This window comes from Lissotriton helveticus, chromosome 3_2 (genome assembly GCF_964261635.1).
Source record: "Lissotriton helveticus chromosome 3_2, aLisHel1.1, whole genome shotgun sequence".
In the NCBI taxonomy this organism is placed as follows: domain Eukaryota; kingdom Metazoa; phylum Chordata; class Amphibia; order Caudata; family Salamandridae; genus Lissotriton; species Lissotriton helveticus.
In genome coordinates, this window is record NC_136062.1 from 139,985,164 (window position 1) to 140,010,676 (window position 25,513).

At 47.5% G+C, this 25,513-nt stretch overlaps 1 protein-coding gene across 1 annotated transcript in view; it reads left to right on the forward strand.

The window, feature by feature from the left end:
• The first annotated feature begins 774 nt into the window (after nucleotides 1-774).
• THSD4 (thrombospondin type 1 domain containing 4) overlaps nucleotides 775-25,513 on the forward strand; it is a 2,493,250-nt gene continuing 2,468,511 nt past the window's right edge. Inside the window, exon 1 of the mRNA XM_078684935.1 lies at nucleotides 775-1,062. The gene's annotated coding sequence lies outside the window, so the exon portion shown is untranslated. The remainder of the gene's footprint in view (nucleotides 1,063-25,513) is intronic.

Below are 25,513 nucleotides of genomic sequence, written 5' to 3' on the forward strand. Positions count from 1 at the left end.
CACATACATGCCCATAGGGCATGTATGTGTGCCATATGCACACACATGTAAGTTTCAGGGGTGCAGCAGGGTGTCCATGAGACACCCCTGCACCCTTGAAATAATTCTCAAATTGCGATTAGCAAATTGCGAATTCGCAATTTGAGAATTACTTCACAATCATTCCTATGGGCCTCCTGGCCCATAGGAATGCATGGGAAATTATTCCTTATTTGCGAATTCGCAAAATGCGAATTCGCAAATAAAGATTAATAAGGAATCGCTAAAAAAAAGCAATTTTTTACATACATTCCATTTTGCGAATTCTAAATAGCGATTCGCAAAAAATCGCTATTTAAGATTCGCAAAATGGAATCTTGATACATCTAGGCCCAATTTCTTTGTTGGCCAGTTTTTTTTCTTACCTGATTGTCAGACTGATTTCATGATTCCCCCTCTTGATTGCGCCCTCTTTTTTATTACCGTACCCCTTGACCCACAATGTGGGTTCCCGGAGTAAAAGTTTTCCATTTCTAGCACTGCGCCTAACCTTGCACTGTTTGGGGACCAGAAAGTAATCAAGTCGCCCCTAAGCGCGACGGTCTGCTGCTAACCCGAAATGTTTGGAACCTGCGGGCTATTTTCACTAAGGTGTTGTGTTCACGGACGGCCACACGGCGGCAGCACCAGTATGAAATCAGCTCGCATCTTCCCCATTCACGTTCCCTACACAGTAGTTGACAACACTGACAGCACGTTTCCCAATAAACAAAAGGGTTTTAAGAAAGGGAAGGAAAGCGGCGGAGGCTGAGCTGTCTGCCATCGGAGCATTCCCAAGTCCCTGCAGCGTGGAGTTGCCAGGGAACTGGAGCGAGCCCGCATGGCTCCGAGAGGGAACTGCAAACTTCCCATGTGACTGTGCTCCCTGGACGCGTCCTCTTTCAAGGAGATCAGTCTGGCATTTGTATTTTTGCTCTTCGGATTGTTTTCCCCAAGGGACATCATTTTTGGCATTTCTTGGAATGGCGGTGTGATTCTCTGCCCAATACCCGCGGACGCTGGCGTTGCACTCTCAGGGGCCAGGTACTGTACTCACCATGCACTTACAATTGAACTTGCTCTTCGTACTGCAGCAGCATGTTGCCTTGGTGTAGCCCTTTTCCCTGTCAGGATCGCTAACTTGCACATGGCTTGACTGAGTTCACGTGTGCTACGCACAGCATGGGTCTACCTCGCGCGCGAGGGTGCCTCAGTAGTAAACGAACGCGCATTGCGGTTTAATTACAGCAGATTGTAGATTTTACGTAATTTATTTGCTTTTTGGACATGTCCAGTTAAATCTTTGCAGGAGTGAATTGCTTTTCTAAAACATGTTTAGTACTGTGCATAAGTGTCGGCTTTTCGGAGTATACATGTGCTGTACAAAGTGATGCAAGTAATTATCCGGGCCAGCATTTTCTTGGCACTTAAGTATTAAAACGAGAGAGAAACAAACACAGATAGCTAGAGGTACCCGAAATGCAGCTACACACACACAGCCACGCATGTACGCAGACACAGAGACACAAACATGCGCAAACAGTCACACCTATGCAGACAGGTAGATACGGCCGCACGCACACACGTGCATTTGTTGGCAGAGGTTACAGTGCGCTTTGCAAACACACGTGTATGTATACTTCATTTATGTATACTTCATTTTTTAGAGTATTTTGTAGGATCAAAGGTATCCTAGTCAGATACCTGCTTATTTAGTGCCGTTTCTGTGAATGGCGGGAAATCCAAACCTAGCTGGACGGAGTCCGCTTGATGTGTTGCTGCAGATATTGGGCGAACAGCTCCAGTGAGTGGACTCTCTTCTGCTATCTGAGTCTCTGACGCTTTTTCAACGTGGTATTAATAGTTTTCCAACTGTTATCCGGCAGCTCAGAATCTTGTCAACCTAAGAAGCTTCCCACGTTTGCCGTGCCACCTGAAGGAATTCTCGCTCGCTCGCTTACTCACTGTTCTCAGAGGGAACTTTAGGAATTCTTCTACCGTTTTGCTCTCTCTGAGATTGAGAATCATGATGTGAAAGAATAACACCCGCAAACACACGATGCGTGGGCTTGGTGCATTGCATGTGTGATGATCTGCAGACCTTAGTCAGTGACGCACGAATGTTACCAGCTTCCTTCATGTTCCCCGCCACAGGTTTGCTTAGTTAACGTATCTCCCTAGCGCAGGTACCCATTGCTGACTAACAACAGGTACACAGGCACGACTTTCAGCTGCAGGATCTTACTGAGGGCCACACGGGCTGCTTTTGCGTCATGACGCACCTTAATGCTCCCTGGTAGTGAGTTAATCACTAGAGCTCATGTTCTAGGGCTGACGGAAAAACGAACTATATTTCCTAAAACTTCCCTGTATCTGCAGATGATAATGTATGTGAAGCTGAAAGTATGTTTGTCAAATCTGTTGTTGGTGCTTGTTTTTTTGTAATATGGCCATTCTTTAGCCATAAAGAGCGCAACGACGGTAGACACGTTGCCGCTCTACTGAAGGATATGAGGGTAGACCGTCTCTTCTGGTTGGTGTTATTAGAGAAAGAGAAGACAGACCGGTGAAGAGGAATATAGCATATTTTAAAACAACAATGCCATGTGTCTTAATTTTGCAGCACTCAGTGTCCTCAAGCAATATGTTACATGGCAGTGAGCCTGAATAGATTGCCTGAACACACCTCTAGTCTTCTGCTGCAGAAAGTTGGAATCACCTTATCAGTCATGTGCATAATTAATGTGCATCAGAAACACAACTGCTTATTTCTATTACTGTAGCTTGGAGCGCTGCATTTCAAGTGACTACATCTAATTGCCCCTGAGAAACACGTTCTTGGCAAGCTTAACGTGTAGACTAGTACAGATCTACAAGCCTGGAACCTGTGAGAAAAATGAAGCATCAGATTCAGTAACACTGAAAGACGGAGAAGCAGGCAAATAACAGGCACCTATAATATATCTGTTTAGACTACATTCTGCTGTAAATTATAAGGCTATTAGAAGTCACTGAGGTGTTATGAGTCCAAAGGCTGAGTTCCTTTACAAGGTCATGGAATTCTGAGGTGACTTGCAATGTCCTATTAACTTACCAAAGAGTATTTTATTCCATATAATACATGGTCACATCCTCACCCTTCCCACAAACTGGGGCTGTTGGTTTAGTTGAGCTGGGTCTGGTGGCTTAGTGGACTAATGCGTCCACTGTAGGGACCTATGTTCGACCTCAAGGTCACAGTTTCAAATCCTGGCTGGTCCACTCAGTCTTTAAATCTTCTGAGGTTGATAAAATGAGTACTATTGAGTTGGGTAAGCATTAACATTTGTTATTCAGCACCAAGATAACCGTGGGTGAATGTGCGCTTCATAAATACACGTTATGTTAGTTGGTAAATCCATGGTTTGCTGCTCTTTGATATGAAAGAGACAGTATGGTTGCAGACATGAAGAATAAAACTGGAATCTGTAGTGCAAAATTAAGACACCAAAAAGCAGTTCGTAATTTGTTCCAAAAATATATTCAAATCAGTTTAAACTAAATCAGACTAAAACAATGTTGTCACATAGAATATGTAGAAACATACACAAGTATTCTAGTTTTCCTTTACTAACCTACAGTGTGCAAAAATGTTATATAGAATATCTCCTTTAAGTGAATGAATATGTAGTGAATTCGTTTTTACAGGTGACTTACAGATGTCGTAACTCAAATATAAAAAGGAAATTAGAGAGTCTTTTATTATGGGGTTAGTCTCCCATGTATTATAGCCCTACAATACCATCACATGGTTCTGGTGATATAGCAATACATCGTACTGACAGCTGCCTTTTTTGGATGTGCAAACTAAACTCCAAATGGCATTACTGGATTATTATACAAATGAACTTTTTTTCTTTGTTGCATACACAACAGTTTAGATTGCCTGTCTAATCCCTAAAGTTGTGAAAAAATAAATGGATACAATTTAATTCTAATGCTGTGTGGGTATTAAAACTACTCCGTCTTGTTTATTAATAGCAGGCATACATGTCACATAGAGTTCAGACATGTATAGTGAAATTAGAGATATGCAGTAATATTATTCATGTTGAAGGTTCCTCAAACATATATCAAGAGATCCGAAGATTTGATTGGGTATGTTTTACATTATTTGAAGTACAATGGGAATGAAAAATATCAGATAATTTTGTATGTCTGGCCACACATGTTGACTGTTTCTTAAAATGAGCAACATATGTATTTGCAGTGTTTTATGATCCTTAAAATCTTGTCTTAAATATTGGTGTATGAAAAGATTATATGTTTTGGGTAGAATACTCATTTGAAGAGTTTTAACATCTCTACAGCAAGCATGTTAATCCTCTGTGTTAATTGTACCTGCTACATTTTAGCTCTATATCCAAGGCCTTGGAAATGTGTGATTCTGTGGCCATATCATCTTCCAGATTTATGGATTTGCTGTATTTGCCACATAATAAATCCATCATCTGCTGCAGAATTTGTAAATTTTAACCACAACATTTGTTTCTAGCACGAACGGATCAAAAGTTACTAAAACACAGCAACAAGGGAAGGTTCCTGTGTAGTGGAAGATCCTACAAAAGTTTACTGGTCACCTTTCACTTGTGTATTGCTGTATTTGAGTAAACTGTTACTAATGAGGTTAAATATTTGCCCAAACAGTGCTAGTATGTGTAAAAAAGACAAAATAATGCAGCAATAGTATCATAAAATATGCTGCGTTATGCTGCAAAATTTGCCTTTTCTTGATGCATAATTTTGTCAACCCTGCTGCATAATTTGGAACTCCTATCGCATAATTCCAGTGGGCTTGGATATATCCCAGTTCCAAGACCAGTAATGGTTGTTGAAGGCCTTGAACCCAAGTGATATGCCAGAGCTGCAAGCGGCCGCCTATAACAAGGGTCAGAGTCTTTAAAATGCAATTATAGCCTGACGCAGAAAGGCCTTAAGGCTAGTACAACATTCCACCCACTGGGGATGGAATATTCTAAAACAAAGAGAAAGAAACAGAAATACTGTTGGCAGTGACATAACGAAACTTAAGGTGGCCCTCCTATAAAGTACATAGAGGGGGCCCCCCACGTTCTCGACCCTGTCAGGAGCGCTCAGCTGTTTAGAGTGCATAGTGTTGGGGGGGCCTGGAGCTTGGGGCCCGCCGCAACGCGAGGGCTACAGGAGCTATTGTTACGCCCCCGGCTGTTGGTGCAGGAGATCTGTATCAGGAATTATGGACCCTGCCACACTTTGTCAACTTCACTGGAGCTCTCAATATTCCAATGTTTTAATATGCATAATGATGAGGCACAACTAGAGACAAATTTCGTGGGGGGGGAGCGGGGTAATTGTTCCTGCAATAGGCAGAGCGGAGATGCAGGGGCTCTAAGAAGGGCTGAAAACACAACAAAGCCTGGTTAACAAGTAAATGGTAATTTAAAGACCTGTGAAGTACTCGGGTGCGGCTGCAATAAGACGGTTCCCAGCCCGGGAAGCTGCCTCAGCCCGGGCTGACACTGACACAGTGGGGGAGGGGTTGAAGCCCTTAGAGCCCAATGGGCGTTGCGTGCCTGCTTGATCATTCATAATCCCCATTCCTTCACCCCCTTACCCCGCCTTCCCCAGGCCTCGAGGGACGGCTTTGAACCTGCAGCCCTCACCTCTGCCAATGCATGCAGGAGGGCGGCAGAAGTCCTCAGGGAGGGCACAGGCAGGCGCTGCTCCAGCACCCCTGCTTGATATGACCGACAAATGCAGCAGCCGTGTTTGACTTTTTGTCATTGTAAATAAGAATTGATGTACGGAAATGACCGGTTACTCACCGGTAATATTCATTACTCCGAGTCGTAGCCCTCCCCGTCCCAGTCCTAACTACATGAGCATAGCTCCTCCCACCAGAAACTCCCAAGCAACTTGAAACCCATCCCTTCCCTCCAGGCCACACCCATACCCTGAGGCATATAACCCTGTGACCTGCCAATCAACAACCTGTACCCAACAAGCACAAGAAGCCGAAACAGGGAGGGAGGGATGGGAACCTGGACTGGGACGGGGAGGGCTACGACTCGGAGTAATGAATATTACCGGTGAGTAACCGGTCATTACCTCCTCGTCAGCCCTCCCCGTCCCAGTCCTAACTACATGAGCAGATACCAAAGCAATAATCGGCTTCACTCAGTAGCAAAAAACAGACTTTATTAAAGCACAGAAAGTCACACCACCGGAGTAGAACGCAACACAGCGTCCCCAAACCCAGCAGAATCAGTCCCCCCAACCACCAAACGATAATGGGACATAAAGGTGTGCGGAGAACTCCAGGTAGCAGCCCTGCAGATTTCAGCCATGGAAGCCCCCTGAAAACAAGCCCAGGAAGCCGCCACCCCCCGAGACGACCTTCCCTGAACAGACCCTGGAGCCAACACACCACAGGCCTCATACGCAGCACCCACAGCCCATCGTAGCCAACGACTGAGGGTAGCCCCAGAAGGCTTAAGACCCTGACCAGCCAGGCCAAAGGTCACAAAAAGGGATTCCACCTTACGAAACGGCCCAGTACGTAACAAATAGATCTCAAGAGCCCGCCGAACATCCAAACAGTGCAGCCGCACCTCAACCTCTGAAAGAGGATCAGGACATAAAACAGGCAAAACCAGATCCGCAGAGCAGTGAAAAGAGGAAGGGACCTTGGGAACAAAGGAAGGATCAGGCCGCAGTACCACCCGATCAGGAAAGAAACGTAAAAAAAGGGGCCGAACAAAGCAAGGAGCCCAATTCCCCAATCCGCCTAGCTGACGTAATAGCCACCAGGAACAGCACCTTGATCGTCAGAAACCTCAAAGACACCTCCAGCAGAGGTTCAAAGGGAGCCCCCTGCAAAGCCCCCAAAACCAGAGGCAGATCCCAACTAGGAGCAAAGGACCGAATGACAGGCTTCTGAAGGAAGCAACTCCGCAACAAACGGGACACCAGGGGAACGACCGGGTCACAGACCGAACCCCGAAAGGCCCGAACAGCAGCCCACTGAGCCCTCAGGGAGGACACAGCCAGACCCAAGTCAAAGCCGTCCTTCAAAAAGTCCAAGACCAATACTGGATCCACTGCCAACGCAGACCACCCACGCGCCGTACACCAAGACTGAAAAGAAACCCAATGCCGGGCATAGGATTTGAGAGTCGAAGGGCGCCTGGACCTCTGAATAAATTCCGCCACAGAAGGAGAACACCCCAACGCCTGAAGGTTCATCCTTTCAACAGCCAACCCGCCAGCCTCAGGCGGACCAGACACTCCAGAGACAGAGGGGGAAACGACAAGGGACAAGGGACCACTGGCAACCTCCAGCAAGGCCCCACTGCCAACTTCAATAACAGAGGGAACCAAGGCCGCCTGGACCAATCCGGAGCCACCAGGATCACCGAAGCCCGATCCAACTTGACCTTCAGCAGAACACGCGGCAGCAGGGCAATAGGGGGAAAGGCATACATCAGGCCCCCCTCCCACCGGAAGGACAGGGCATCCACCCTCCAAACCTCGGCAGAGCGAACCAGAGAACAAAACGTCTCCCTCAAGGCGTTCCCCGGGGCCGCAAACAGGTCCACCACAGGGACCCCGAACCGGGCCATCAGGCAGCGAAACACATCCTGAGACAGGCACATGTCCGACAGGGAAGGAAACACCCTGCTCAGGCGATCCGCCTCCGAGTTCAAAATCCCAGGCAGATGTAAAGCCCTCAGAGACAACAAGTGAGACTCCGCCCACAGGCCTATACTTTGAGCCAACAAATTGAGGGAAGCCACCCTCGCGCTCCCCTGGCGGTTGATATAACACACCACCACCGTGTTGTCGGACCGCACCATCACATCCCTCTGGAGGACCCAAGGCAGAAAATGAGACAACGCCAACTGAACCGCCCTCAATTCTCGCCAATTCGAGGACATTTCCGCCTCCGGCACAGACCAAAGACCCTGCACAGACTCCTGACCCAAGACCGCACCCCAACCCAGTACGCTGGCGTCGGTCGTCAGGACCAACCTCACCTGGGACACAAAGGGCGAGCCCTGCAAGAGGTTCCGATCCACCAGCCACCAGGACAACTCCCGGGCGATGGACACACCCCCCGGAACCAACAGCTCGTAATCCAGAGAGGCCGGATCCCAATGCTCCAGAAGATGATTCACAAGGGGGTATAAGTGTAAACGGGCCCAAGGAACAATCATCACAGTCGCTGACATCAGCCCCTGAACACGCAACCACTGGCGAGCCGTGGAAGACTTTGCCCCCAACACCTTCTTCAGTTCGTGCACAAGAGTCAGTCTGCGGGGCTCCGACAGGAAGACCTTCCCCAACCTGGTGTTGAACACCCCCCCAATGAACAACAGTTCCTGAGTGGGGTGAAGATGGGATTTCTCCAAGTTCAGAATCCACCCGAACCGTTGAAGGAGACTGCAAACCTCCCGGGAGTGTGACTGAGCCTGAAGGAAAGAAGAGGAAGAAATCAGCCAATCGTCCAAGTAAGGGAAAACCTGTATACCCTTAGCATGCAACAAACCCACCAAGGGCGCCAACACTTTAGTAAACACCCTCGGAGAGGCAGACAGGCCAAAGGGCAATACCTGGAACTGGTAGTGATCCACCCCTACACAGAAACGCAGGAACCTCTGGGAATCTGCGTGCACTGGCACATGAAAATAGGCGTCCCGTAGATCGAGAGAAGCCAGGAAATCTCCCACCGACAGGAAGGGAAGAATCAACTGCAGAGTCACCATTTTGAAGGACCGATGAGGGATACACAAGTTCACCGCCTTCAGATCCAGGACCGGACGGAAGTCCCCATTTGGCTTTTGGATCAAAAACAGGATTGAGTAAACCCCCCGACCCTGTTGTCTCACAGGCACCCTCACCACAGCACCCTTTGACACCAAGTCCCGAACTCCGTCCAATAGAGCACGACATCTTGCTAGAGATCTGGGAACAGGGGTAGCTTTGAACACATCCACCGGAGGAGTCCCAAATTCTATTCTGTAGCCCAGCCGTACCACCTGTAGAACCCACAGATCCCGAACGAACTCCTCCCAGACAGGTAAAAAAGAGGTGAGGCGACCTCCAACCGGCACCTCCAAGGAATCCATCACATAGTCACGACTTGGAGGGACCTGCAGAAGAGGAAGCACCATGTTGACCCCGGGACTTGTGGAAGGAAGGGACACCCCGGCCACGTCCCCTACCACGAAAGGGCTGAGCAGCCATCTTAGATTGAAACGCCTGCCCAAAAGCCCGCTTATAACCCGCAAACTTCCCTTTCTGAGAAGAGCGGACCGGAGCCAACAATTTTTTGTCCTCAGCTGTCTTTTTAATCAAAGCTTCCAACGGCTCCCCAAACAGCCTAGAGCCCGTGAAAGGAATCTTCATCACGGCCGCCTTCTGAGCAGCTTCCGCCTTCCAAGACTTAAGCCACAACTGCCTCCTAGCAGCAACCGAGGCCCCAGCAGCCGCCGCCGCAGCACTAAGGGAGTCGAAGGACAAGTCAGCCATGAAACGCAACTGCTGTTCCAACATGGACAAAGACTCAGAGGGATCCTCTTCCTGCATGAGCTGCGCAGAAATACCCTGACAGTCCTTAAGAAGCGACTGAACAAGATAGCTGGTGTAAGCAGCAGACCGAACAGCCAGATTGGAGGCTGCAAAGGACCGCTTCAGGGCCCCCTCGACACGCTTGTCCCCAGGATCAGAAGGCACCGCATCTTCAGACACCACCAGGCTCTGAGACGCCATACCAGCCAGCAGAGAATCCACTTTCACCACAGCCGGAAACTCCTCCGCGAAGCCCTGCAAGGGATACCTCTTAGCCAGAAACCGGGGAAAGGCATGCCTGTCAACATCCTTCCACTCCCCCTCCAGCACCTTCCTCACAGACGTATGAATGGGGAGGCTTTCCGGAACTTTCTTCAGGTAATTGGCGAAGAAGTCTTCAGACTCTCCACCCTCCACAGGATCAGGGAATCCCAGATTGTCTCGAACATGCTGCAAAACACAGCGAAGGTCAGCCCCTTGGACAAAACGACCCTTCACTTCCTCATCAGAGTCAACGTCCGGATCCACCTCAGCCGAGGCATCCAATTTCTGTCTCTTAGGCCCCTTGGGAACATGAGCCACAAAGGCCGCCGCCACAGCAGCCTCAATCATTTTTTGAATATTTGCCATGGAAGGAGCAGTGGAAGAACCTGCGACCACCTCCCCATCCTCACAGCCGAGTTCACGCACGTCTGCACCTCTACCCTCCATGTTGTAAACAGGAGAACAGAAATCCAGACCCCAAGATATACCCAGACCAATCAAAGCAAAAATCCCCAAGGGCCAACCAGGGAAAGCCACCCAGACCTGGAGCCAATCCCTACACAGGACCGAAGGCCGGCCTTCAAACCGCCCTATCAGAGAAGACTACCAAACTACAAAAGGAAAAGACTGAACAGGGCCCAACTGTAAGGATACAAAGAAACCCAGAAGACCCCGTCCCAGGAACCAGTGAACCCAGAGGTAAGAACTCCCCAACTCCCCAGCAGAACTCCACAGCAGAGCAGCAAGAGGCCAAGACACGAAATCAAGCCCCATGCAAATCCCTCCAGTAAAAAACGGCAATAAAGCAAAATTGGACCGCCAGCAGAGGGAGCTCCAACAACAGAAACGCGGGGGAAGAGAACACTAACCCAGGAAACAATCAACAAAGTCGGACCGAACCTAAATATCGGGCCCCCACGGACCAAACAAAGGCAGTCCCCCCCCCCTCCCCGCAACCCCAGACTCCACCAAGGATTGCAGGAAGCATAAAGAAAAAGGGGTTAAAACACGGGCTCGAAGAAACGAGCCCCGAGAGTTACAGACAGAGAAGCCAATCCGGCACGCCCTCGGCGCGCTGAAAAAGCCAGCCACACACCCCCCCCTCCCTCCCCGGGTGTACCGGCTAGAGCAGGGACGAACCCGGAAGAGGGGAGGCTGCAGCAGGGAGCCACCACCCCACAGCAGGCAGTCAGGACCCCCAACCCCACGGTCCCGCTACAGCAGGGACTCAAAGCAAATGCCTACAAGGTAAAGAAAAACAGGCACAATAGGGGTTAAAAACGGGCGCTTAGCATCCCGTTCCACACTCACCAGATAGGAGGCCAATTCCAGTGCCCCCCTCGACGAAGACTGCTCGGAAGTGATTCCGCAGAAAAAACAAACAGGTTGTTGATTGGCAGGTCACAGGGTTATATGCCTCAGGGTATGGGTGTGGCCTGGAGGGAAGGGATGGGTTTCAAGTTGCTTGGGAGTTTCTGGTGGGAGGAGCTATGCTCATGTAGTTAGGACTGGGACGGGGAGGGCTGACGAGGAGGTAATGCTGGATTTAAGGTGGAGACCTCTGTAGTATCATTTAGTATAGCATTTCATCATGTTGATGTAATTCAGCGAACCAGATCGTGCCCATTATATCATCAAGTGTCAAGTATCACCGTGATGATGTCATTGAGTGTAAGAATATCGCCATCAGAAGACATATAACGTTTTAAAACACAGAAACATATGTTCTTGTATTCTATGTAAAGAAGCGCTGGTATTTGGGCATTGCAGCGCTATGTTGCCCTGCGTCTGTCGGGGAGCGCGGTTTCTGCAGGTTCAGCGTCACGCCCTGTGCAGTTTTCGTTCCTGCCCGCAGGTTCAGGGCGGGAGCCTCCTCCGCCGTGACCGGCCGCAGCACGTTCCGCTTCAGTGCTGCTGTCCGTGGCCCGCGCAGCCTGATTACACTGAATGCCTCGGGGTCCCTCGGCGCTTGTTAGCTGGAAGGGAATCACGCCGGCTGCATCGGGCCAGATAACTGCACCGTTGCGGTGACCATGAGCCCCGACCACAGACGTGCCCAAGAGACGGCTCGGAATGTGAGTTTTTGAGAGCCTGACATGTCTCGAGCTCTGCGGAGACTCCGGCTCAACTTGGCGCAAAGAGGGATGGCTTCGGAGACTTATCGGAGCGAATTCAAGGGCCGGGGATCCCGCGCTGCATGGCAGAGAGGCAGGCACGTGTCTACGTGAGGGATGGAATAGCTCATTTACTGCATTTCTTTCCCGAGCGAGTCCCTACACGAATATTTTAAACATCATTTTTACCCCGAGGTAATATTGGATAACCTCGCCAGGGAGGCTCATTCTGAGCGCACACCGTACAGCAAGCCCTTGAGAAGTTCTGGGGTGGAAGGCGGCCTCTCTGAACCCTCCTTGCACACAGAACCATGGCCTGGCTGCACTCAAACATTGCATGAGGTTTAGTGGAACATTTAGAGAGGGAGTTCATTGCATTCAGAGGTTGAAGTGTATCAAATAAAGCATAGGAAATGTGCTCCGAGGTGCAATGCGGAAGGCCTTCAGTAGCAGTTCTGGAACGGTCGTATTTTTAATAAAAGTATTGTATGATTTACTGTAAAATTAAGCAAAAAGGGGAACGTCGTTCCCAATAGACCCCACCCACTTCAACCACTGATTTGCATTAGTGGTGCATCCTGATTTGTAACTTCTCAGTTTATCTAACTGAGGGAGAAGGAGGAGGGATTGGGCCTGTTCATGTTTACAGCTAAACCTTGACTAGTGCTCCTCATGTTTGATCTTTGAATATTCCTGTTGCACTTTATTATTTGTTTTTTACAGAGCGCACCGCTACTTGTGTGAGTGAACGTTACTGAAGGGCAGTGGGATATAAAGTGCGCACTTGTTTGAGTGTCCCGGTGCTAAGGTCCCATAACCTCTATTCAGAGAAAGAATTATTATTAGAAGGCCAGGTTGAAAAGTCTTGGGGCATATTATCAAGACGGGAGATAAAATTATCGCCACTTTATCGGCAGAAAACTGCAGATAAAGTGGCGATAATGGGCTTGATAATATGCTCTATGGAATTCCAATCGAAGCCCATGTTAGATGTAAAGACATGATAATATGCTCCCAGGTTTTTAGGCTCCATTTGAATGCACTCTCGTCTGTGGTAGCTCGTAGATTGAGGGGAAGAGAATTGCAGCTAGAGGCGGCTAGGGCCAACAAAGAAGAGACGCTCAATTTCTTCCTCCTGGTTTTTTGCCACAACAGTCAACAAGTCATCCGAGGAACGTTGAGCTCTAGCTCGAAGGTAGTGAATGAGTCTGATGGCCAAATAGCGGGGGCCCAACTTCAAATAGCTCTATGAGCCATCACAAGCCCCTTGAAATGAACTCTTTTGCTTGTTGGCAGCAAAAAGAAAACCCTGAAGGTGCAGGAGAAGGTGGTTAAATTTCCGAAAATTCAAGAGAAGTCGGGCTGCAGCATTCTGCACCAACAGGAGTCTCTTAAGTAACCTTGGGCGGAGTTCGCGGAGTTGCACTACGCGGAGCTAAGCAAAGTGCAAAAAAACCATGTCATATTACGCGGAGCTCCATAGAAAAATCCCCTTCGTAGTGATTGCACAGTGTGGATGCTTGTCCGTACTGTGCAATCATTGTGAACAGCACCTTGCACAGCGCAAGCGGTCCCTTCTATCTCTTTTCTGCCGCACAAGTATATTTTTACTTGAGCAGCAGCTTTCTCAACACGAACAAGCAGTTTCTCATTGCGAGGGGTCGCGAACATATGCGACCACTCGCAATAAGAAACCTGACCACCCCGCGTTGAGAAATCTCACCGAGATATTTACATTCCATGCTCGCCAACTTGATGTTGACGATCGCAAACGAGGAAAAATCTCTCGGAAGATTGATTTTCCTCACTCACGCTCGGCAACTTGACGTTGGTGAATGCGAGCGGGGAAAAATCTCTACTCCGCTGTGTGACGCAGAGTATTTGGGACGTCGGCGAGGTCCGCGTAATGCAGAGTGCAGGAAACTCTGCAAACTCTGCAAACTCCGTGAGTGGAGTGGAGTTCACCGCCCAGGCTTACTCTTAAGTTGGTACGCTGGGAGGCCCCATTACAGAACAGTGGCGTAGTCCAGCCATGTGGTTATTAGTGCATGAATAACCATTTTGTGGCAGGGTGAGGAGAGCAAGAATAAAAACATTTTTAGGGATCTTAGCAGGCTCAGGGAAGCTCCTACCACACTGTACACCTGGGATCAGAAGGACAGTTTATTGTCAAACTTTATCCCCAGGTTGCCTACGACTATGACAGGGGTGAGGGTGGGTGGATGGAGCAGATCTGGGCCAGAATTCACTTACCCAGGATAGAGATGGATGCCTAAAACTAACACTTTGGTTTTGCTGGTGTTGCTTTGAAGAATGCTCAGGCTCATCCACTGACATACCGCTGTCAGAAATGCTACAAATCTTTCTTGTGTGTTGAATGAATGAATGAATGAATGAATGAATGAATGAAGTAGGATTTACACATGCGCGACTTAGCCCAATGGGCGTCAAGGCGCCTAACATTAATCTAGCTGAGTCAAAGGATGGATAGAGCTTACTGATATGCGTTAACAAAACACCAAGTTTTCAGAGCTTTCCTAAAAAGATCCAATGAGGGTTGTGACTTAATCTCTAGGGGAAGTGAGTTCCATATTTGGGGATCCAGGATGGAAAAGGCCTTACTCCCCCATCTAGCCTTCATGGAGCGAGGAACTACCAGTTGATTAAGTTCTGAGGAGCGTAAGCACCTACTCGGAACATATCGTGTAAGCCGAGATCCAAGAGCATCAGCAGGGCCAGCCATAAGGGCACGATATGTGAGGCAAAGAAGTTTAAAAGATACTCTAGAGATGATGGGGAGCCAGTGAAGACTCTTCCTTGCCATAGTCGCTGACGACAGCCAGGGCAGGGCCAAGACAAACCGTGCCGCCGCATTCTGTAGGACCTGCAAGCGCTGCAGAAGGCCCTTGTTGGCTCCGGCATACAGGGAGTTACAATAATCGAGCCTTGAGCCAACAAGGGCGACTACAACCTGCTTGCGTGCCTGTGTGGGGAGATAATGTAGGATTCTCTTCAGAGTCCTAATAACACCCCAACAGGTGGCCACAGTTTTGTTGACCTGGGCTTCCATAGATAGCCGAGTGTCAAAAATGACCCCAAGATTCCTAGCAGATTGAGTGGGAATGGGGCAGTTGCCTAAAGATGGAGGCCACCAATCACCAGACCATATGTCCTGCTCTTTGCCAAAGACCAGGACCTCTGTTTTGTCACCGTTCAACTTTAGAGAGTTGAGAATCATTCACTCTGCAACAAGTTGCATACAGGACCTAAAGTTAGAAGCGGTGACAGTCACAGAGTGGGTCATGGACACCATGATCTGCGTGTCATCGGCGTACGACACTACCTCCATCCCCTGAGATCTTACAAGTCTAGCAAGGGGGGCCACGTAGATATTAAACAGGATCGGACTCAATGCCGACCCCTGTGGCACCCCACATTGCAAGAACTTGGCAGGGGAGAGGAGATCACCAAGCATCACACGCTGCTCTCTTTGTTGTAAAAAAGAGCTCAGGATTCTGAGGGCCGGTCCTGTTACTCCTGCCTCCCTTAACCTAGATGTTAATGTAATGGGAGACAGGGTATCGAAAGCTGCCGTAAGATCTAGCAATACTAGCACGGTGGTTTGACCCAAGTCTACTTTCCTACGTATGTTGTCATTAACCATAGTCAGAACAGACTCCGTGCTATGAAGCTTTCTAAAACCATGTTGAGACCCATCCAAGAATCCTGAGGCATCAAAAAAGCGAGAGAGATGACAGTTTAGGTGGGCTTCAAGCATCTTAGCAGGGGCCGGCAAAAGAGATATAGGTCTAAAATTCTGTAGGATTCCTGGATCCAAAGTGGGCTTCTTAAGCAAGGGTTTCACTATGGCTTTCCTACAGGCTACAGGGAAAATACCATGTTCCATCGCATCATTCATGATTTTCAACATGGGAGGTAGGATAGTATCCCTGCAGGCCTTAAGCACTTTCAAAGGGACCGGATCTAAGGGAGAAGCAGACTTAGTTCTTTCCAGCAAGAGGTTCAGTCCTCCCAGCGAGAGTGCAGGAAAGTGATTAAGCACCTGGGGAGGGTCATCGACCCAGGCTTCCAGATGTCTAACTCGAGCGGAGTCCTCTTCACTCAGGAAGCTCCTCTGAGTTTGTAGAGCCAAATAGATATCATCTATTTTTTAAAAAAAGAAGTCCGAGATGTTGTTACAGAGCTCCTGTGAGACTACCACGGGGTCAGGGGCCTGGAGAGAGCAGAGAGAGCTCACGATCTTAAAGAGCTCTTTGGAAGATGTAAGAGAACTGGTTAGGTTGGTAAAATAATCCTGTTTCTCCTTAATGACTCTGCTTTTATACTCTCGTATCTGGCACCTGTACACTTCCCGATCAGTCGGATCCCAGGATTTGCGCCAACATCTTTCCTTCCTTCTACATTTTTGTCTAAGAAGCCTCAGAGTATCGGTGAACCAGGGGGCTGTAGGTTTTTGTCGCGCAACATATTTAAATGAGGCAGGGGCTAGCTCATCCGCCGCTTTGGAGAGAGAGTCAGCCAACTCTTGTGCTGCATCATCTACCATCAACTGGGATATGCTATTTACAGTTTGAACAAAAGGTACCAGTCCCTCATTCGTAATATTTCTAAAATTTCTTTTAAGACAGTTCTTAGTGATAACCAAGTTACCTTCCATATTGGGCATATTTAGATATAGTGGTACTGCTAAATGATCAGACCAGACTATCGGCAAAGGAGTGCCGACCGTTAGCCTGGGGTCATTAGAAAACACCCCATCAAGGGTATGACCCGCCTTATGCGTCGGAAAGGACACCCTTTGGGAAAGCTCACCTGCGTCTAGGGCATTAACCAAAGAACATGTATCCGAGGATGACCGGTCATCTAAATGAAAGTTCATATCACCAAGAACAGTAAAGGAGGATCTCCCAAAATAGGGTTCCATAATTCTGAATAGTTCAGGGCAAAAGTTATCCCTGGGTCCCGGAGGTCTATATACCAAAATTCCGGTAAAGGAGATCGAAGAAGCACATATAATGCAAAAGTATATAGCCTCAAAGGGATCAGAGGGAACAGACAAAGGTTTTATAGTACAGGAGAGGGTAGTTTTAAAAAGGACTGCTAATCCCCCCCCCTGCGTCGCACTCTGTCCAACCTGAGAAGAGTATATCCTTCAGGTATGGCCAAAAGAAGATCGTGGCCCGAGGACTCAGAGGCCCATGTCTCGGTCACAAAGACCCAATCAGGTTGCCTCTCACTGACGAAATCATGAAACTCTATATTATGTTTGATGAGGGATCGTGCATTAATCAAAAAGCCCTGTCTAAGTTGAGAGGGTCCCCCTCCGCCATGAGAAGGGAGAACAGATTTCGTAGCCGCACATGAAGTGAAATTAAAACAGGATTTACATGCAGAACATACCAGAGCTTGACGCAGGATTTCAGGGCGGAGCCGATGATGGCATGACTGCACGGAAGGTCTATAAAGCAAGAGATCGCGTGACAGATTTTCCGGAGGCATTGAGACCGTCCTATCAGGAGTCCCAGGGTCCAGCCCGTCCTGCAGCGCGTCCTCAGCGCGGACGGGCGCAGACGGGCTGAACTCTGGCGTAACTCCGGCGTCAATCAGGCGTCCCCGCAGCGCGTACCCGCTGCGCGTCGACATGGTGTTGGGAGTATTACTGTCCCATGTGAGGAGAATTTGTGTTTGGTCAGTGCAGGACACTACCTGAACCCCAAACGATTCTACCAGAACTACCAAAACAGTCATGTACAGTTTAAATAGCGTTGGGGTCAGAGAAGAGCACTGAGGAATGTCAAATCTTGAACATTTAGGGTTAGATGCAAAAGGTGGCATCAAAACTGACTGACTTCTGTCAGATAGAAAAAACCCAAACCATGCCAAGTAGGCCTCACCAATCACGATGTTGCTCAGTCATTGAAGGAGAATAGTATGGGAAACTGTATCAAATGCCGCTGAGAGATTCAGAAGCAGGAGGGCCATGTGTGCACCTGGTCCACTGCTAACTTGATGGTATCAGATACTTCAATCAGAGTTGCTTCTGTACTGTGTCCAGGCTGAAACCTGACTGAGATGGATGATGCAGCTGTTTGGAGTTCAAATATTTGAACAGTTAGGCACTAATCAGTTTCTGTAGAATTTTAGAGAAAGCTGACAATAATGAAATAGACCTATAGTTAGCCAGGATGGACTTGTCAGCACTTGATCACAGTTTAAACCTGTTACACATACGGCCTCTTAGACTTGTCTAACTGTGGCGGCAGACCTTAGACTATGTCCGTGTGTCAGCTGTCGTAATTAGGGTGGCTACATTCCCCTCCTGAACCTAGACCGCTAACCACAAGATGGCATCCAAACTGAGGAAAGTAACTAGGTTCCCCAATGGCATTGGTGCGAGTTACAGACTTTGCCTCCGACCCAACATGAGTTAGATTTAAGTAAGATTAACACGGATAGGCACTAGCACTTTGAACACAGTGTTAAAAGTGCCCTGTACTGCCCAATTCAATTGAAAACATAATGAGTCCTGTTAGAAGTAGAGTATCTCGTTGGCAGTGGTTCACACACTATCCAAGCAGGAACCATCACTCTAATCAGGGTTAGTTACACCCTCAGAATAACCTGTGCTCACCCCCCTTGGAAGTTTGGCAAGAGCAATCAGGCTTATCCTCAGAGGAAATGTGTAAAGCATGTGTGCACACACACAGTAGCATAGTGAAAACACCACAAAAGTACACACCAGTTTAGAAAAATAGCCAATATCTATCTGAGTAAAACAAGACCAAAATGACAAAAATCCAACATATACAAATCAAATTATGAATCCTCCAAGATTAAATGAGTTATAGCGCTTAAAAACACAATAGATCCAACTGGGGTTATATCTACATGAATTACGGAGCTGAATCTTAAAGTTCGGGCTAACCGCGATGGAGCACGGGCCAACTACGGAGTCGTACAGACCCTGGTTACAGAACCTTGAAAATAATGACAACAGAAAGATGCAACACAGCGCCGAGTAAGTGAGGCATCAATGGGGTCAGTGCGGCATTGGTTCCTTACTGTTGGTGCAGGTTGTTGGCATGTCGGTGCTCGGGACGTTGCAAGGCACAGAGGAGGTGATATGGCATTGGCGGCAAGGTGTCGGTTCCTCTGGTGGTGTGGAGTCGATGAAGTGTTGGGAGTCAAGCCACGTGGCATCGATTTTGCAGTGTCCATATCCACCACGGTGGAGTTGGACGCCCCAGACTTCGGTGACGCGGTACTCAGAACTCCCTCTGTGGTGGTTCTTTGGAGGAACTGCAGCAGCGTCGGGACCTGAGTTGCTAGTAGCGGCCAGTGCCTTGAGTGGGAACCATGGCTCAGGTGCAGGGAGAGGTGGTATGTTAAGGAGCAGCGCCGGCTCCAAAGTCACACTCAAAGTCAATACTGGTTTCTTCTTGCTGAACACAGCAAACTCACTTCCAAGGGTACATGAACTGGATTTGGCACCGCTTGGCATAGTAGGACTCTCACCAGAAAAGACCTGTTGCTGCAGGTGAAGTCTTTGATGGCTGTGAGACTTCCAACAGGAGGAAAGCTCAACTCAAACGCTTAGAGAAACTTTGAGCGCAAGATGTAAAAAGCAAAGCCCAGTCCTTTCACTCTCAAGACAGAAGCAGCAGCTGCATGACAGCACAGCAAAACAAACAGCAAATTGGTAGTCCCTCCTGACAGCAACACAGCTCTTCTTCCTGGCAGAATGTCCTCAATCCAGAAGTGTTCTGAGGAGATGGTGTCAGAGGTCCAATACGTATACCCATATCAGCCTCTGAAGTAGGCAAACTTCAAATAAAGGTCTTCGTAGTGCAGATGACCCTGCCCTTCCATGCCCTGGCTCCAGACACACTACAGGGAGGGAGGGGTAGAGGCTGCTTTGAGAGAGGGGAGGGGACAGGTACAGCCATATTCAGGTGCCAGCATCAACTCCTCCCATCACTCTAGCTCATGAAGACCCATCAGATTGGTGATGGGCCATCAGGAAATGCAGGGTACATCTCAGCTCCCTTTATGTGTGACTGCATAGAGTGAAATCAGAAGGTTATGAATGGTTAAGCAAGTAAATGCCAACTTTCTCAAAGTGGCATTTTCAGACCTGCAAGTTAAAAAACAACTTCACCAAAAGATGTGTTTTACAATTGTGAGTCTAGAAACACCAAACTCCAATGTTCTATTGGCTCCCAACTGGAAGATACACTTGTAAAATTTTACAAGGCAGCTCCAATACTAACCTATGGGAGAGATAGGCCTTGGTGTGCTGAAAAATGAATTTAGCAGTTTTCACTACCAGAACATGTACAACTTAAAGCCACATATCCTACCTTTTAAATACACTGCACACTGCCCATGGGGCTTCCTACTGCCTACCATAGGGGTGCCTCACATGTAATAAAAGGGAAGGTTTGGATCTGGCAAAGTGGTGTACTTGCCAGGTCAAATGGCAGTTAGAAAATTGCGCGTACATACACTGCAGTAGCAGGCCCGAGTCATGTTTGCAGGGCGACTCTAGTGTCTAGCACAAACATTGCTGTAGGCCCACTAGTAGCATTTGACTTACAGGCCACTGGCACACTTGGTACACTGTACTAGGGACTTACTAGTAAGTCAAATAGGCCAGTCATGGAGAAACCCAATACTATTACATTTTAGACAGGGAACACTTGCACTTTAGCACTGGTCAGCAGTGGAAAAATCCTTAGAGTCCTATAGCCAGCAAAAACAAAATTCAATACAGTCACAACAGGAGGTCAGAGGCAAAAAGACGGCAAACGATGGCAAAAGATGGCAGGTCTAACACTTGCAAAATAAATTTTAAAGTGCAAAAGTATTTAAAACCTACTGCAGTTAAGACATATTACGCACACGGCCTTTCAGACTTGTGTAACTGTGGTCAGCAGACCTTTCACTCAATCTTCTACATGAAGAGCCGTAGCATTGCATCCACAAGAAGCCTATTACATACATATGGTGACATATTTTCTGATCTGCTTGCAGCATGTGATATTGAGCAAAGCTCCTCTAATATCTCTAGTAGCCCTGATATTGGAAGCACTTGGGACACTTTTAGAGAACCTGTTGGATAGTACTATAAATAATATTAATGGAGACATTATTCTTGCAGATCTTTTCAAACAGTAGTTAAAGCCCTGCACTTCAAGCTACCCATCGCGTGGCCAAGCTCTGCTGTTGTTGACTCTGGTAGGTGGGCTCAGTGAGGTGAGGAACATAAGACAAGCTCTGGTCATGACCCTACAGGGTTACAGTGCCTCAATGTGCCCTCTGAAGTTTGTCTCTAAACATTCTGTATTCTGATAGTAAGAATTATACTGCTGAATATCTTCTCCTAGATTATCGTGGTACAAGAATATAGAGGGACAAAATATCAAAAGGTAGTGCATATAGGGCAGTATAGATTCACTATTCGTAATTCCACATCTACGTACCTTGAAGTTATATGTACTACACCATATATATATATATATATATATATATATATATATATATATATATATATATATATATATATATATATATATATATATATATATATATATATATGTGATGTTCGGTATAGAAAATCTAGACTTACTTCCCGAAATTTTTTCTCATTAGTTTGTCCTTGATATTGTGTTCCATCGATATTCAGGGTATGTGTGTAATATGAACCAACCTTTGACACAGGCAGAGAGTGTGAAAACACTTAGGGCCAGATGTATGACCTACAAAAAAGCCCCTTGCAAACTGCCACTCATTTGGGACTCGCAATTTGCATTTGCAAGCCCTTTGGGAATGACAGGCCCTCCCGGGGATGGTGGCCTGCTGGGCTCAGCAGACCACCATGTCTGGAACGGCTTTGAAATAAAGCAGTATTTTTTTTTAATGTAGCCCATTTTCCTTTAAAGAAAACGGCTGCATTAAAAAAAAAAGAAACGTTTTCGTTTCATGTATTGAGGGCAAGTAGTGGTCCCTGGGACCACAGCCTGCTCTTAAAAAATATTTTTAGAGACAGCCACAAAGTAGAAGGGGTCCCCTTGGGACCCCTTCCAAATGGCGACTGCATAACTACCCTCTTGAAGAGAGTGGTAATTAACGAGTGCTTCGCGACCCCATTTGCGGTCACAAAACATTCATTCACTGCTTTGCTGTGGCTATTAGGAAGGTTACGCCCCTGCCTAATAACAGTTCCTAAATAGCGAGTCGCAAATAAATTGCAACTCCCTATGAAGGAATTATACATGGCCCTGGGCCATTTTGCAAGCGCAAATGGGTCGCAAACCCATTTGCTCATGTAATTTAGGGTCGTACATCTGGCCCTTAATCAAATACAGAAATTGTCCTTGGTGCTTTGCTACAAGTCACTCATAACTCATCAGTAGCCAATCTGATTATACTTTCCCATGCATCAGGGACAGGAAGAAAGAAGGTCAGAGAGTCTGAAGACCCTTAGCTAACATTTCCACAGGTGAGAGGAAGCGGTAACAAAATAATAAAAAATACAATAGAAATGTCTTGCTTGACTCGTAGCGGATGTAGTGGGTCATGTCACCAGACAGGAATCAATCTGAAAGCTGCTCTCCATTTAAGGGGAGTTGAGAGAATGATTGGGCAGTCAGGTGGCCAATGATTAATTAATACGATATTTCAAGTTGTTGTCAAGGCTGTGCTCCATATTTTGCCACGAGGAGGGGGAGCATGGAACAGGGATCAAAAATTAAGAAAACAGAATTATCTTGGATCCTTCACAGTGTATGTGGGAGCCATGTGCCCAATCCGTATTTTATTTGGAGACTGTTTTCCATGCAAGGGGAGGTGGTGAGGCAGATAATCTGTGAGAGCTAATGGGGTCTTCAACCAACAACAGAGTACCTGCTTCTAATTTTGCCAATAATACATTTACTTTGGCATCTCAGTCGCACCTCGATTTGGTAGGATATCAGACATTTTCTGATTTAGGCCCAGACTTACAAAGATTTTGCATCAGGGTTGCATCACTTCTTTATGCAGCCTGTTAGACCTGGCACCATTGGCGTGGGTCTCCCTTCCATTTTTGCTGTTTCCTCATGTGTTTTTGCTGATGTTAGATGCTTTGGGCACTGTGCCACTGCTGTCCAGTGCCACAGTGCAAGTGCTCCCTACTGTAAATTAATGTATTGATTAGTGATTCCATGATTGACTGATTTGGTTTACTTGTCAGACCCTAGTATAGTGCACTCAGTGTGCCTGTAAATCCAAATGCTGCTGGTGGGTTTGCAGCACTGGTTGTGAGACCCACAGAAGCAGCCTTGTAAAATGTGTCTAAGGTCTGCCATTGCAGAGCCTGTGTGCAGTCTGGTACTGTCATGCTGACTGGGCAAGTGTACCCACTTGCCAGTCCCTAAACCTTCCAATTTCTTCATATCAGACACCCCTATGGTAGGCCCAAGGGCAGGGTGCATTGTAAGTATAAGGTAGGACATGCCCTGGTATGTGTGACATGTTCTAATAGTGAATTGCAGCCTATTTAGTTTTTCACTATTGCAAGGCTACCTGTTCTCCATAGGCCAGAATGGGCAGTTAGGTTATTACATTTTATAATCCCAATTTACTCAGGGAACATGGTAGAAATTTGAGTTTAGTATGCCAGAACTCAGAATGATAACATACATCTTTTAGTGAAGTTGGTTTTAACATTCTGTGTTTGCAAATACCACTTTTAGAAAGTAGGTATTTTCTTGTCTAACTATCCAAAGCCTGCCTCTGCTAGGCTGTGTATTCCTTGTCTGGAGTTTGAGTGACAGGGCTGGGGTATTCCAAAAGACAGAATGAGTCAGCCCAGTGGTGAATAGAGAGATCAGCATCTAGATGGGTGGGAGCTGTTGCACCTGGAAACTGAATAGGGCTGTGCCTGCCTTCCACAATGCTGGCTCCACCTCCTGTGGTGCGGCTGATGTCTCTTTCCTGTACTGTAAAAGACGAGAAGGAATCATGCCAACAAAGTACTTCAGGGCTGTGCTTTCCCTCCACAATGTTGTCTCCACCTATCTGTGGGACGTCTGGTTTTTCTGCCCTGCACTGTAAAAGGAAAGAGGGAGTCTTGTAAACAGGGTGCTCCAGGACTGGTTTGGACTGGGCAAAGTCCCCTCTGCCCTCAGAGGACAAAGGATTTTGGGGTATAAATATTGGGACCCTGATCCCAAGAAACAGGATCACTTTTGGACTACAAGAAGAAACCTCTGCTGAGGAGAGGAACCTGAAGAAACTGAAGAGAGACTATCCCTAAGCTGAAGTGCGGCTTGGGGGATTGGCCTGCAATGGTTGCCTGACTGCAAGGAGAGGAGAAAGAACTTTGTGTATTTTGCTTTCAACTTGTGAAGGATCTCCAAGGGCTTGGAACAGAGCTTGCCTCCTGCTGAAGTCTCAGAGACAACAGACTTAAACCCCCAGCTCACCAGAGTTCTTTTGGAAGTGCCTGCTGCTGTTTTGGGCCTTCTGAGGGACTGCGTGTCGCAAGCAGCTGGAAGGGCGACTCAATAGGAAGAAGCGTGTTGCCATTGCTGCTGCTGTCATCGCATCGTGGATTTCACCACTGTAACTGTCGTTTTGCACCGCATCAAGAGAAGTGTCTCGCAATAAGGATGAAGCTTGTCGCCGCTTTTGCCGTTGCATCGTGGATGTCGCCGCTGTAGCTGTTGTATTGCACCGCATCAAGAAAAGCACCTCGCATCCTCGGAGAAGCACGCCGCCGCCAGGGCTGCTGCCGTCGCATCTTGGATGTCGCCGCTGTAGTTGTCGCATTGTACAGAAGCCTCTCGCAACGTCGGAAAAGAGTGTTGCAGTCGAGGCTGTTGCCGTCGCATCGCTTAACCAGGATGTCGCCGCTGCAGTTGACGCTTCGAATCGAGATTTCGCGCATCATCGGAGAAGCGTATCGCATCTGGAAGATCTTCTTGTCTTTATTTCTTTGCACCGGAACTTTGCAGCATTTCGATCGCTGCAACATTGCTTGTTGTGGAAGTGTCCTGCATCGAAAGGTACATTGACTTAAAGTGTTGCATTTTAAGAACTGAACAGAACTAAGCTAAAACTACTATCTTAAGTATAGTATTGTGGATTTTTGTTGTTTGTGGTCTTGTGTTAAGTCTATATAAAGAAAACTTATTTTTAATATCCAACTGTGTCGTGTCCATCTGTAGTGTTGTCTGTGGGTTACTGTATGTGGTCACAAATGCTTTACACACTGCCTCTGAGATAAGCCTGTCTGCTCATGCCAAGCTACCAAGGGTTTGAGCAGGGGTTATTTAAGGAATGTACCTCCTTACCCTGACTAGAGGCAAGGGTCCCTATTTGTCACAAGTACCTACCTGTTCCAACTAGAGACCCCCAAATCTAACACTGATGGTCAGCGGTGAGGATTCTGGATTTGCACTTGTGACTCATGTACAGTGATTAGTGAACACTACTTAGTGAGTGCAGACCATAACTCAACCACA